This window comes from Octodon degus, unplaced genomic scaffold (genome assembly GCF_000260255.1).
Source record: "Octodon degus isolate 3935 unplaced genomic scaffold, OctDeg1.0 scaffold00324, whole genome shotgun sequence".
Classification (NCBI taxonomy): Eukaryota; Metazoa; Chordata; class Mammalia; order Rodentia; family Octodontidae; genus Octodon; species Octodon degus.
Window position 1 is genome coordinate 793,787 of NW_004524900.1, and position 14,195 is coordinate 807,981.

Here is a 14,195-nt window from a genome sequence, read left to right on the forward strand (position 1 = left end):
ATGCCAGTTTCTATCTTTGAAATAAGTACAAATTTTATCACTCAAAATCTGTATGTTAGGATACATTTATTTATATTTTCAAAATAGTTAACAACTCTATGCTTGCAGAAAAATAAGGCATTTTTATTTCTTTTAAGGAGAAATACACATATTTCTCAATATTCCCTCTTATGAAACTGTTATAGTTCAATTCACCAAAAGTATACCAAGCATTTCCTATGTAGAAGGGACATGGTTAGGCATGAGAAACACAACATCGCAGGGCTTGGGTGGTGCACATTGTAATGCCAGCACTATGACAGGCTGAGGCAAGAGGATTGAAAATTGAAGCCCATCATGGGCAATTTAGTGACTAGTGAGACCTTATCTCAAAATTTAGAATAAAAATTTAGACAGAGCTGGGAATGTAACTCAGGGCAAAGGCCCTGGGTTCAACCCCTAGCACTAAATACACACGGGCATGGACACACACACACTAGGCTTAGATTATCATCCCCACCTTCAAGGATGTTTAAATCTGATGGGGAAGAAAGACAGTAAATAGGCAATTACTCCAGTCTTGGGTAGTAAGTGTCACAGGAAAGGAAATACCAGGTCCCCTGGGCATTGGGCTACAGTACAGATTTTGATAAAGTAGCTAGCATTTTCTCACCGGGGATACAGGGCTTAGCCCATGTGCAAACCCCATACTGAGGCTAGATCATGGGAAGCAGCAGCATCTCAGGTAGAGAAAACAGTGTAAAATTAGCCAGGGTAGAAGCGGGGAGTCCATAACTTTGCCCATAACTATTCTCAGAATATAAAGGAATAAATGGGGGAAGGGGTAAAGGGATCTAGGAAAACACTAACAACCTTGAAAGGGGTCTTCTGCTTTAATCTGTTCAGGCTGCTGTAACAAAATACATAAACTGGGTGGTGTATAAGCATGAGACCTATATTTCTCAGTTTAGATGCTGAAAGTCCAAGATAGTGTCTAGTGAGGGTCTGCTTTCTGGGTCCCAGCTGGTCCCTGCCAATTGCTCCTCAGAACCTCACAGAGCCATGTAGCTTCCTGGAGCCTCTTTTATAAAGTCCTTGATCCCACTCAAGAGCTGGCTACTCTCAACCTACTTCATCCTAACATCACCACCCCTAACATCATCACCTTGGGGATAAGATTTTTTTCTTTTTTTTTGGTGGAACTGGGGATTGAACTCAGGCCCTTGGGCTTGCCAGGGAAGCACTTACTCCACTGAGCCATCTCCCCAGCCCCAGGGATAAGATTCAACTCAGGAATCTGAGGGGTATTAACATTTAGCTTATAGCCCCTTCCTAATTCAATTTAAGGGCACTCTAATTCAATGGACCTGGAAGAAGACAGATTCAAATTATTTGAAAGTCTGAACTAGAACATATTTTTAAGGGGAGTTGAGTTGTTTCAAGTACATACAGCTTCTTGAATCTTTTGCTCCCTAGAGTAGCTGTCATATCGACTTAAGTAAAAAGATATTTACCAGCATATCTAGTTAAATGGACTCTTTTTCCTAAGTAGGTTTTATAGTAGTTTCATGAGTATTTTTTATTTTATCATAAGATCATCATACAATGTTTAAAAGTAGAAAAGATGAATTTCAACTGGATTTGGATCCTGAATCAACAGAGTTAAAAATAACAAAGTTTCTCTATAATCCATATACATGTTACATTCCAAAAGACATTATGGGGCCCAGGGAGATGGCTCAGTGGAATAAGCACTTCCCAAAAGACATTATGAAAAATTCTCAATGACACGTTGATATTTTTTGATTTAAAAATATTTATGGTTTATACAAGGAAACATAGCCTGCTGCAGAAAAGGATATCAAATGCATACACGAATTGAGTTCTTGAGTATGCAGAGTACTGAAGCCTGAAGTTCATGCTCTGAAAAGGTCCCACTGCGGCTTAGTCCATCTACTCCTGTGACTTGGCAGCGATGCTGTCCAAACACTCAGGCACTTTTCTTAAGTAGTTTCTTTAGAACAGGGTTTCTACCCAGAGGTCTGTTCCACTAATTGAAGCTGTGGTCTTTCAAAGAGAAAACAACTCTAAATTGTGTTTTGAAGGGGCACATTATCTTTTTTGAAGAAATCTGTACTAACTGAGTATCAATGGACATACAGTATTCTGAGAGGCTGAGGCAGAAGGATCACAAGTTCAAGCTCAGCGTGAGCAACTTAGTGACTCAGCAAGACACATGACTCAAAAGAAAAAGTAAAAAGGTGTGGGGATGTAAGCAGTGTGATGTTCCTGGGTTCAATCCCCAGTACTGTCCAAAAAAAAGGGCATCCAACTCTGCATAATGAAATCATTTAAAGGATAATTTCATAAAGTTAAAAGCCGCTAGCCACACTCCCACAGGAAATTAATTAGTACAATAAGCAACTTACTTATGGATACTGCTGGTGGCTCACACTAGGTTACCGATCAGCTCTCCCACTCTACTACTGCTGCAACAAACATTAAACTGGTAGTGCAAAAGCACCAGGCATGTGTTTCTCACAGTAGATGCTGGAAATCCAAGACCAAGGTGCTGTAGAGGCAGAATTTAAGGAAACTAGAAGGTAGATTCTTGCAAATGAGGAGGGAGGCAGCAAAGAGGGGAGGGGAAAAGGGACAGAAAATACCCAAGATATAGTTATGTTATATACATACATGAAACAGTTCTCCAAAACAAATATCACTATTCTTTATTACCAATATGCCCTAGAATGAATGAATGAATGAATGAATGAATGGCTGAGAAGGAGCCATAGTTTCAACCATGCTATTGACATTTTTAAAGAAAAACTCAAGTCATATAGCACCACCCCCACCAAAGTACCATGATCTAAATTGAAGAGAACATGAGGCCAAACTAAAACAGGATCTTCATGGGTCTGGGAAGTAGCTTAGCATACACACAGCACTGGGTTCAATTCGCAGCACTAAATTAACTGATGAACTTTTAAAATGAGACCCTTATTCAGTTAAACAGGAAGAAGAAGCTACAGATTTGCCTCCCAAATTTCAATACAATACCAGATATATCTATCATTCTAATTTAACCCCCAGATTTGAGGTACATGACATGTGTCCTCTGTCACCAACTGCTCCCTTGCTGGCTCTGTAACAAGGCTTTGGTCCTACCTCGATTAAACAAACAACCCCCACCCAGATATCCACAGCCAGGGAATCAGGCTGAGACTTGCAGAAACACAAACTATCCTAACAAGACTCAGGGGCTCATTAATTTTACAGAAAGAACTGCATGACTTCTCTGCTCTAAAACCCAGCAAGGAGACTCATTAGAAAGAACAGCTAATGCAGGAGTGGAACCTTTTTTCTCCAAGTTTACTCTTAGACCTAAAAAACATAGAGGTAGTCCTGAGGAAAATTCCATGCCCTCTTAGCAGGTCAGCTCTACCCCCAGAACCAGAGTTTACTCACTAGCTTGCTCACCTGACCCACTTCCATCTCTACCTCACCTGCTGAGTCTCCCAAAATATTCTATCATCTGTGATAGCCCATGAGAAGGCAGCCCACCCTCCTGTTTCCAGAACATGGAAAGGCATAGAGAGGGCAAAAGATGAAATGCAGTAGAAAAGAAAAAGCCCATCCCCCAGGTCCTCTTGGATTATGACCTCATAGCAGAGCTGCACATTCTCTATTTTCTAGATTACTCCATATCTATCACTGGATTCTCCCTGCTGAAGTTCTGAGAGGTACTTCAGAAATTGACTCTATTGAGGTAACAGTAAGTACACAGATGGCGACAAACCTCACAGGCACCTGAAATGGGAACAAAGCCTCCCCAGGCTTAACTTCTAATGCAGCTCTAAGGCTAGTCTTTGGGCTCCTTTCCAGTAAGTTCCATAGGAGAGGAGGCTCTTGAGGGACAACCTTAGAGCATCCCATATAACCTGCAGCAACACTGCAACCCTATGAGAAGGAGGGAAGGTAGGAAATGCAGCATATCTACCTGAAGTAACCAGGTAAATGGGGCAGGGGTGGGAGAATGGACACTGAAACCAGGCTTAATAGCCCAACCCAGAATCTGGCAGTCACTGGAAAAAGTCATAGTCCTTGCCAAACATGGCATGGGGCTTTTAAAAATGAAGAATTATTATATTCTTGCCTGTCCTGCTGGATGCCCTAAAACAAAAAGCAACGTACTTTTGTGGAAAACAATCTAAATCAGGAAGCCTCAATCTACCTGTCTGGCAGAGATAGCTCTGTGACCTGGGGCTAGTCACTCCACTCTCTGGGCCTGTCTCACCTAAAAGAAGAACTGGTCCAAGATTTCTAAGCTCTTTTTCTAGCTCTAATGTTCTATGACTAAGGACAGAAAAGGAGGTTTTTTTCATAGGAGCTTTCTCGCCAAAAAAAAAAAAGTCAAGTTGATGTGCTCTTGACAATTCTGCAACTGGACTGCCAACATCACTGGAATGCCTTCTCTCCTGGAGAGCAGCCAGCCACCTAGCCTCTGCCACTGCTTCCTGTGTCACCAGAACAGCTCTGGGCTCAAACAGGGAGCCTTGCAGGGAGATGACATCTGTGCGATGAAACTTCAGGGAAGCCACTATTCCTATTCTCTAGCAAGATGTCCTCCACATGTAGAAAAACATACACAGGAAACATCTGGAGAGCCTGTATTCTCCCAGGCAGAGCATCCATGTGGGGCAAGTACCAATATCACCCCCATTTCCCGACAACGGATGCCCAGGGCTGAAGTGCCTAGGCAGCTTCTGGACACATGTGCATACCGGAAACTGCCAAATGGATGGGCTGACTCTTAAGTCTTCACCAGTATTATATTCTGCCTCTCTGTTAGTGGACAAGCTATGGGAAGAGATTTTCTCTTTCACCATTAGTGAGCACCTCCTCCTACATGCAGGAACTACGACATAGATCAAGAAGAAGTTGGGCTGGGGAGATAGCTCCGTGGCATAAGCACCTGCATGGCAAGTGCAAGGTCATGAGTTCGATCCCCAGTACGGCCCTGCAAAGTGACTCCCTTCTTAAGGGAAAGCAATGGAGGTCAGATGGATCTGATCATAATTGAAAGAGATGAAAACTTTGACTTCCCATTATACCTACTGCTAGTTATGTTCAGTAAGTCCAAGTTCCCCATTTGTAAAATGTGAAAAATGGTATCCACTTCATCAGCTTATTATGAGGATTAAATAAAACAGTGCTGACAGAAGTCCCAGCTCATTTCTAAATCATGACCAAAAGAGAGTATTTGGATTTTAAAATCTCAAAAGCCATATATAAACTGCTCTAGATTTCAGTATACTAGGTTAGAACAAAAATTTCTGGGACTGGCCAGATAGCTCAACAGACTAGAGTCCCTCTTTAGGCAGATGTAGGGACCAGGGTTCGATCCCCAGTGTGCCATGCCTGCCCTGCCCCGGGGCACACAGAGATGGCAATTGAGGCTGGGCGTGGTGGCACTCGCCTGTAATCCCAGTGCTTGGGAGGCTGAAAACAGGTGGATCACTATGAGCCTGATCTGTACAGTGAGATCCTTACTGAATATATAAAAAAATTAAAATATTCTACTGACTTGGAAGTTACCAGCCTATTAATATAACCAGCTGGTTGTTATTTCTCACTATGTCTTAGAGTCATATAACTTTGGCTGCTGGAGTTCCCAAAATGCTCCTGGAGACTTCCCAGCAGACGGGAGGGTGGCTTCTTCGGCCGAAGGAGAAGAGCGGCACAGGGAGCGCTCTCCGCTCTCTTCCCAGTGCCACTGCTCATGACACTGCATATCTAATGTCACGTTAGCTTTTCCTTCCATAAAATGGACAACACGGTCCTACTCTTGCACAGGAACATTTTGACTTCTCCCAGTAGTGTAACAGGAAAAGGTCTCTCTAATATCTGCCTAATATCTAACATGTGGACATTTTAAAATCCATAAAGGCTTTTTACATGCCTCATCTTTATCAGATACCATACAAAGAGCAGATTCTCGACAAACTTGAGAGTGTATTTACTAAATGAAGAGAAAGAATGTTTTGCTCTTCAACAGAAGCATAAAACCTGAAATGTACTTAAATGTGTACATATTTCTATACCTACATATAATTACATATATGTACTTATGTATATATACATGTGTGTGTGTGTGTGTGTGTACATATGTGTGGGCAGCTAATCAGTTCTGTAACCAAAAAGAGCACATCAACTATAGCAATGTATTTTTAGAATATTTTTGTATGTGTTTGGATTCCCAAATGATACCACTTATATCATAAAATCAAAACCATCTTTAAATATTTATGAAAATGGTTAAAAAGAACAGATGTTAAATCCATTTATCAAACTGCATGCTACCATTGTTTTAGGGAAAAAATTCTTTCAATTGTGTATTTCCCCAAATGTGACTTTGTGCAGTCAGTAACACCTCTGGTCTCTACTTGGAGCTTTGAAAAAAGTTTGTTACGTAACTTTGACATGGTAAGCAACAGGTTAAACTACCCAAACAGTCACCCAGGACTTCAAGCATGTAAATGCAATGCACTCATCAAATTATATGTAATTTAAACTAGTGAGTGATATGTGAAGTTTCACTAAAACAATTTATCTACCCATATAAATGATGCCATAATCACACAGAAGATGGAATGGAAAGATAACACCTAAAGTTAAATGGAAAGCAACAGTGAGTGTGTGGTGTGCATTTTGTTTTCCATATGTGCCATCTTTGCCTCTCTCAGGACTTCCTGAACTAGATCTTTTATATAGTGATTCTCCAATGTAAGTGCCTGTGATATTTTTAGACTACAAGATACATACACAAACACACATACACTTTTCTTGGACTCATTTAAGTGACATTTGTATAAATCATTAGCTAAGCAAGTTTACAGAAGAAATCAAATATTTGTCAAGGTATAGGAGGAGTTCAGCCACCTCCTAGTCCCTAAGCAAATACCTGCATTTTGTTTGAGGAGGGGGAACCAGCACAAGAACACAGGCATGCATATAACTGGCAGTGTTTCCAAGAGCAGCTGAAACACATTGTTCCCCCAACTACTCTAGACACCTCCAGAGTATTATATATAGCACAAAAGGTGGCAGGAAAAGCCATACTGATGTAAGTGACTGAAGCAAGCCCGCCCTGTTGCCACAGGACAACCATCTCTGCCTCCTCTTCCAGAACACTTGATAACTGGAGTGGTTCATTTTCTGGGTCAACTTGACTAGGCCAAAGGACACCTGCATTATGTGGTTGGGTGTGTGAGGATGTTACTGAAGGATCTTCCACACCAGTGTGGGTGACATTACTAATCTTGCGAAGGTCAGAATGGAATACAAAGGCAGCTGCTGGACTCTAGTGACCCTTACTCTCAGGCCTTCACACTTGGACCAGAACACATACAGCAGCTGCCTCAGTTCCCAGACTGAATTACACCTCCTGGCTTTACTGGGTCTCCAGCTTGCAGGCAGCAGATTGTGGGAGTTCCCCATAATTAGCCTCCATAATTGCATAAGCCAATCCCTCAGTAAAACTTTCTGTTTATAATTACATACCCTTCTGACTCTGTTTCTCTGGCAACCCTCCTCTAATACAGTGACCAAAGCCAGAGAGAACTGGGTTGGTTAAGCTTCGTCTGGCCCCCTAAATCCTCTTTGCCCTCAGCACCCAAGCTGTACTGTTTCTAACCTCCTTAATCTCCCCAGGGCTCCCCCACCCCATGGCTCCACTCTCACCATCAGGCAGGCCTTGGGAAATCTCAGAGGAAGGGCCCACTTAGACGAGAGTCTGTAAGGAGGCCACCCCAAAGGAGATGTGTGTCACATTGAAGCTGGAAAAGGGCAGAGGCAAGAAATGTGGAAATGAGGAGGTGAAAAAGAACTAGAGAGCACAAAGGAGGAAGCGTGGGGGACACATAAAAAGGAGCTGAGGTTCTATCAAGCTGGTGGCCGCTGGGAGCAAGGGAGGGCAGTTAGGACCAAAATCCCATTTAAACCCTCATTCACTAGTGCTAGGGTATAAGGCCTGAAGACAGGGAGACAGGACTGGTCCACATGGGGGAGCAGCAGGCACTCACCATGGTATTGGGGAAACAGGAACCACAGACTGGGAGGCACTAAAAAGGTTAACTAATATGCCTGCTCAGGTTCTGGTGGACATCCCTGTTTTGTAGGAAGGGACACAGCTAATTCTATGTCCCCTCAATCAAAGGGTTTTGCAAGCAATGTCCAAGAAGTTAATAGACTAGAAATGCACTCATTCTGGATCTTAAAGTCAACAAGTAAGTGTTCTGCCATTATCTCCTCTGGACAAAGCACCAGGTGAAGGCCACGTGGAAATGCTGATGTGTCCCCTCCAAGCTATTCAGCTTTGTTGGCATCAAATCAGTTCTATTTCTTCTTACAGACACACCCAGTTTGGATTAAATAACCTAAGATCACCACACAGTCACATTTATGGTCAACTTGGCAGGCAGAGCCACACCCTGGAGAAGTTTAGCAGGACTCCGGGAAATAGAAAGGCCAGAACAAGAACAGGAAAAATTGTCCTACTAATCAGTTTTGAAACTGTCTCACTGCTATTTGTTTCTCAATAAAATTAATTTAAAAAACAAATAAAATTTTTAAAAAAGAACAGGAGAAAGAAAGCAAACCCAACAAGGCAAGATTCTGAGTTCAAATCCCTCACAGGACCACAAGAGACAGACCACTCTTCCTTGCGATGAGATGGTCTCCCAAAGCCTAGTTTGATACATCCAGGGTGGACAGTGTTAAGATTTCAGCAGAACTAAGGTCATTCAAGAGATAGACCTGCAAAGGCATACCCAAAGCTTGCCAAGACCCTGAGTTTAACCACACAGTGCAGCAGTAACCACTACCCAGGACAAAATAACCTATACCCAAGTCCTACTTTACATAAGCTGCATGTTTGTTTCTTTTTTTGAAATCAAAGGACCCTTAAATAAGGGTTTTCTAGATTGGCCAAGGGTTCTAGGAGCGTGCGTGATATGCCTGTCTCTTTGTAATTTCATGAGGTTTAACTATTACTTTTCAGTCTTCCCTGTGTTCTGCACCCCAGGGCTACTTCTCCAGAGATGTTAGAACATCCCCTCCATGCAGATCAGACAGATCTTCTTGCTGCCTGCAAAACTCAAGTGTCAGCCTCACTAAAGCTTAGCTATCTTTATTCATTGGAAAAGTGATTCTGTTCACCCGTCAATAACTTTCTATTGACGTGTATGCTTCTCTAGAAGGCACACTACAATGGCACTTGGCAGTGACTTAACCAAGTGAACAAGACAAGTCCCCTAGTGGGAGGAAGCTGCAGGAACAAGCCAGGTGTTTGTGAGGTTACCTTCTCTTGAAGGCTGCTACTTAATCCCAAAGCAGGCACCCTCTTGGGGTACAGATGCTGGGTGCCCTCCTGTTGGTCTGTGCTGTCTGGCCTTGGGGAACTAGAGGATTAAATGCTTCCCAGGCCCCTGGAGTGCTGCTCACCTGTATTCCAGGTGCCAACATGCTTCCCATACTTTTACCTTGACCTTGGGCCACAGGGAGCACCAGCCCAGCATCCTGCCACCTTTAACAGACATGACCCCATTTGACAATGTACTCAGCACCACACTACAGTAACCTGACCAACATCAGTGCCAGGTTTTCCAGGCTGGGGGCCACTATTTCTGCAACTATGTCTTGGGTGATGCTCCAGAGCAAGTTTTTAGTCTTGAAAAAAATAGTGTCTGGTACCTGCTTGCCGTTGAGTCTGGGGTGATGAGCTCAAATCAATTCACTGTGCTCATATGAGAGTCAGAGGGAGAACTTTTAGCATTCCTCCTCATGGAACCTCTCACCTAAAAAAAGGAGCCCATGGTGTGTTCCTGCTTGTGTCCATACTCAGCCAGCCATACTCGTGGATCAACAAAGAGCAGGCTCTGCCCCTGGAAGATGAGACCAAGGCAAGGCCTGAGAGCAATGTTTCTCCACACTCAGTTGTACATTAGAATCGTTGGGTGGGGCTTAGGAAGATGGTCTTCCAGTTGTCCAGACACCCCACCATAACTGCCAGTTCTGACTCAGCTGGCCTAAGGATCAGTCTGGCACTGGTATGTCCTTAAGAGCTTCACAGAGCTTCACATAATGTGCAGCCAAGAAAGGGAACCAGTGCTTTAGACAAAGTAACAGGGACCATGTGCAAGGACTCCCCAGTGTATCAGGCAGATGACAGAACCCACAATTTCAAAACAGTTCCTGCCCAGGCCCCTTTCTCAAGGTCAGACTGCCTCTGCAGCCTACAAAGTAATAATCAGAACAGCATATTCAATTCTGACACCGTTTTCATCCAGACGGTACCTTTTTAACCAATGGGAGCCTCAGTTTCCCCAACTATTAGGGCTGCTCTGATATATCCTTTTGTTTCTCCTGCCTCTTGTTTTCCAGCTTTATGTATCTCCTTCTTTTGTCTCTCACTTAACCGCAAACTGTTTATATATTTGCCTTTCTACTCCTGGAAAAGCATATTGTGTGTTGCCTTGAAATTAGATTTGAGCAGTGCCTGCCCTCTAAGTAAATAAAACCACAGAAACCATAAACTGTAGTGCACCCAAGGTATATGACACTGACGATGATATATTCCATGCTGCATAAAATACTCCATTCGTGGGACTGCAGCTAACATTCCGTCTGGAAAAAATCATGATGAATCACGTAGATCCAGCCTACTGAACACCAAGTCGGGCTCTCCTGCTGCATAGCAACAGCCTACCACAGTGCTTATGAGGTCTGCTCTTTATTCCCTCTGAGCTTGGTTTAATATCTACTTATCAAGTAGAAAATTCATTTTGGCACTAGTTTCAGAGCAAGTACAAAGACAACCACAAAGATATACTAACTGCATTACTTTTATCCAATTAAATAAATAAATCTCTTACCCTATAATAAACTCACCACATAGGAGGGCAAGGAGCCTCAAAGGGGCATCCTTAGATGACCATCATTGTGGGGATATATAGATGACCAGAGGATACCACAGAACAAAGCAGGTCTATCTGAGCCCCCATCTATGGTGACTAAAGTGCCAGAAGATTCATTTTTAATATGCTGTTCCAGAAAATTTTAATGCCCAGCAAGCCCAGATCTGTATGTGGACATCCCAAGACACCTACACTCACCTTGTTCAAGTCAGAATACATCACCTGCCTTCCTGTTATTTTATTTATGATCTGTTAATAAGGTCACTATCCAGCCAGTTATGCCCATCAAAAACCTGGAGTTACCCAGTGTCCTGCATCTACCTCAACATCTCTGTGCCTCTTCCAAACCTCAAAACCTATAGAGACCACAGTGTTCACATCTTTATACCAGTCTTTTCCATCCCAATCCTATAGCCAATTTTGATTTACTTCATTTACTTCATTTCTTTGCCTGATTCTTTGTGATTCCCTACTCTCCCTCCACATGCTGAATTCTGTCTTCTCCAAGAAAACCATCCAAATTCTGCCGCAATAATGCTCATGAAAAATCTTGATCATAAGTGCCTGCTTAGGCAGATGCAGTGGCTGGGATCCAGTGCCCAGTGTGCCGTGCCAGCCCTGCCCCTGGGGCATGCTGAGATAGTGAATGAGATTGGGTGTGGTGGCACGTGCCTGTAATCCCAGCTCTTGGAAGGCTGAACACAAGTGGATCACTACAAGTCTGCTCTATGTAGTGAGACCCTGTAGATCCTATAGACTCTGTAGACCCTGTACTAAAATACCAAAAAAAAAAAATCTTAATCACAATGTTCCTTTCACTACCAGCCTTCCATAGTTCCCCAGAGTCCACAGGGTGAGCTCAAAGCCCAAAGCAGGATATGTAAGACCCTCTATAACCTACCTCTCCCTAACTTTAGGTCTCCCAGGCCTTCCCTGGAGTTCATTTTCCTTTGGAGGGGAGCCATGCAGAGTCCCTGAACATGGTTTGCCACTTATCTCCTAATCTGTTTAGGCGGCTCCTTCTAGTCAGAAATGTCCCTTTGCCCTTCTCTGGCAAAACATAGTTATTACATGGGGATATTTCTCCTCCATGAAATCTGCCCTCAACCTCACTGAGAAGAGCTGGGCATCTGGACCCTTGGCTCAGGCCATGCATCTATCACATTACCCTGAACTTCACTGCGCTAATTGGCCACTAAGCTGCTATATCACAGAGGCAAAGCACTGCATCTTCAACGCAGCATCTCACAGCACTGTCTGACACACACTGAGAATTTGATAAGTACTTGTTAAATGGATAAACTTCTCAAAGGACAACATTCTAAGAGGGATTCCAACCTATTTTCTCTACATTCACATGCTTTTCTTTCAGCTACTTGTGGTGTAGAATTGCCTCTTATCTTACTTGTAAAATATTTTCAGAGGACTGAAAAATAAATCAGTATAGAAGATAAATCACCTCCAATCCCCTGAGAAATCATTTCCTTGTTCTGTGCTCTGAAACAAGTCTGCTTCAGCATACTCCAGTGAGTGACAGAAATGATCAAAGTGAGCTGCTCTGAACCCCTGCCCCGCCCTGTTTTAAATGGCTTCTCAAGGGATGAAGCCTCCGGTGGAGGCACTAATTAGAGAACACCCATGGCACAAACCCAAACCAGCCTATGAAGTCTACATGTCCCTGCCCAGATGGATGGAAACTAATGCTGAGCACAGACTTTGATTTCCTCAGCATGTTTTACTTTTAAGCACATAAGGAAGTCACATAAAAATAAGGGGACCTCCTCTGTGCAGTGACAGACAGAGAGAGAGGCCCTGTACCCGAAGTCAATACCTGGAAGCACTAGGCCCACTCAGACTTCCATCTAAAATATCTGTAAAGTATCTGCAACTGCTTGTCACCAGCAAATCGCTTCTTCCCCAAGGACTGATTTCATATTGGAAGATGGGCAATTTAAATAAATGTTTCATTAACACGGTGTTATCCTGCTTACTGCTAATGTTCTTAATTTGTTTTCCCAGACTCTCTTCCATACCATCATTTCCTGCAATCCTCCTCAAGACAATCTGAAACTCTTTCATCCCTAATAGATAATCCAGAGAACCTAGAAACCAAACATGCAAACAAATAAGCTAAAACCCTGACATCAAAAAGCCAGAAGGCCCCATTTGTTCTGGAACACACATGGAAAATGCTGTGGACTTTTTTCTCTGAGTTGCACAAAGGTCAGAACAAGACAGACCGTCCTGACCACCTCAGTGGTGCTGAGTTTTGACTGATGGCCAAGCATCCTTTCATGGGACACTGTTGGCCCCAGAGAGGTGAGAGATGGCCTATGCAGAAGAATGTGGGAGCTGTGACATTTTGTCGTGAGGCCTTAGAAGGCTTGTTCCCATTTAGCTTTGCTTATCTTTGATGGGATTCTTGCTATGTGCTGATTCAAAGGCCCAAAAATTTCAAGGATATTTTGAACTTCCTTTATTAATAGCCACTCAAAAATTTCCACAGCACACTGTTCAGATTCATGCCAAACATGCAACAGCAGGTACTATATAAGGGTTCATTTCCCCCATATTTTGTGAGATATGGTAGAATGTTTAGTCCTGACAGTATATGGAACAGGGCCAGACATAAAGTTAAAAAATCATCCTGGGGTTGGGCCAGCCATATGAAGATGGTTTGTGGTTGTAATTATACCAGGGAAGACAATAGCAAACTTCACAGAAACTTCTAGGAGCCCAGTGCCATGCTTGTACCGCAGAGTAGGGAACTGACCACAAAATGTAGCAACAACTCTAGAAGTGTCAGCATCCCAGGCCTTGCTACACAAGTACCATATAATGAGGCTTCAGGTAGCAATCATAATAATGGTGCTGGGGGCAGGGGGCAGCCACGCTACTGTGTAGCAGTGCCGCGCTAAGCGTATCACAAACACCTGGTGAGCAGCACCCCACTTAGTCCTGCGCACCCACTGTAAGGAGATGGCATGAGCTTCACTCTGAGGAGAGATTCACGCTAGGGAACTGTCGCAGAGTCATCATCCACAGTGAATGGCGGGGCCTAAGCTCGAAACCATGTGTGCTGGACAGCTGCACTCTTTGGAAATCAGAACAGCCTCCACAACTGTCTGAATGCTGGAAGGGAAATCAGGTTGGAAGGGAAAGCGCTTGGATACCACATGAAAAGAGCATTCAGCATCCACGGGCCAGCAGCTGGCAGCCCCCTCTGACCTTGCAGCCAGT

At 43.4% G+C, this 14,195-nt stretch overlaps 1 protein-coding gene across 2 annotated transcripts in view; it reads right to left on the reverse strand.

The window, feature by feature from the left end:
- Positions 1-14,195, reverse strand: part of Camk1d (calcium/calmodulin dependent protein kinase ID) — a 425,174-nt gene that overhangs the window by 242,543 nt on the left and 168,436 nt on the right. The gene's annotated exons all lie outside the window — the stretch shown is intronic.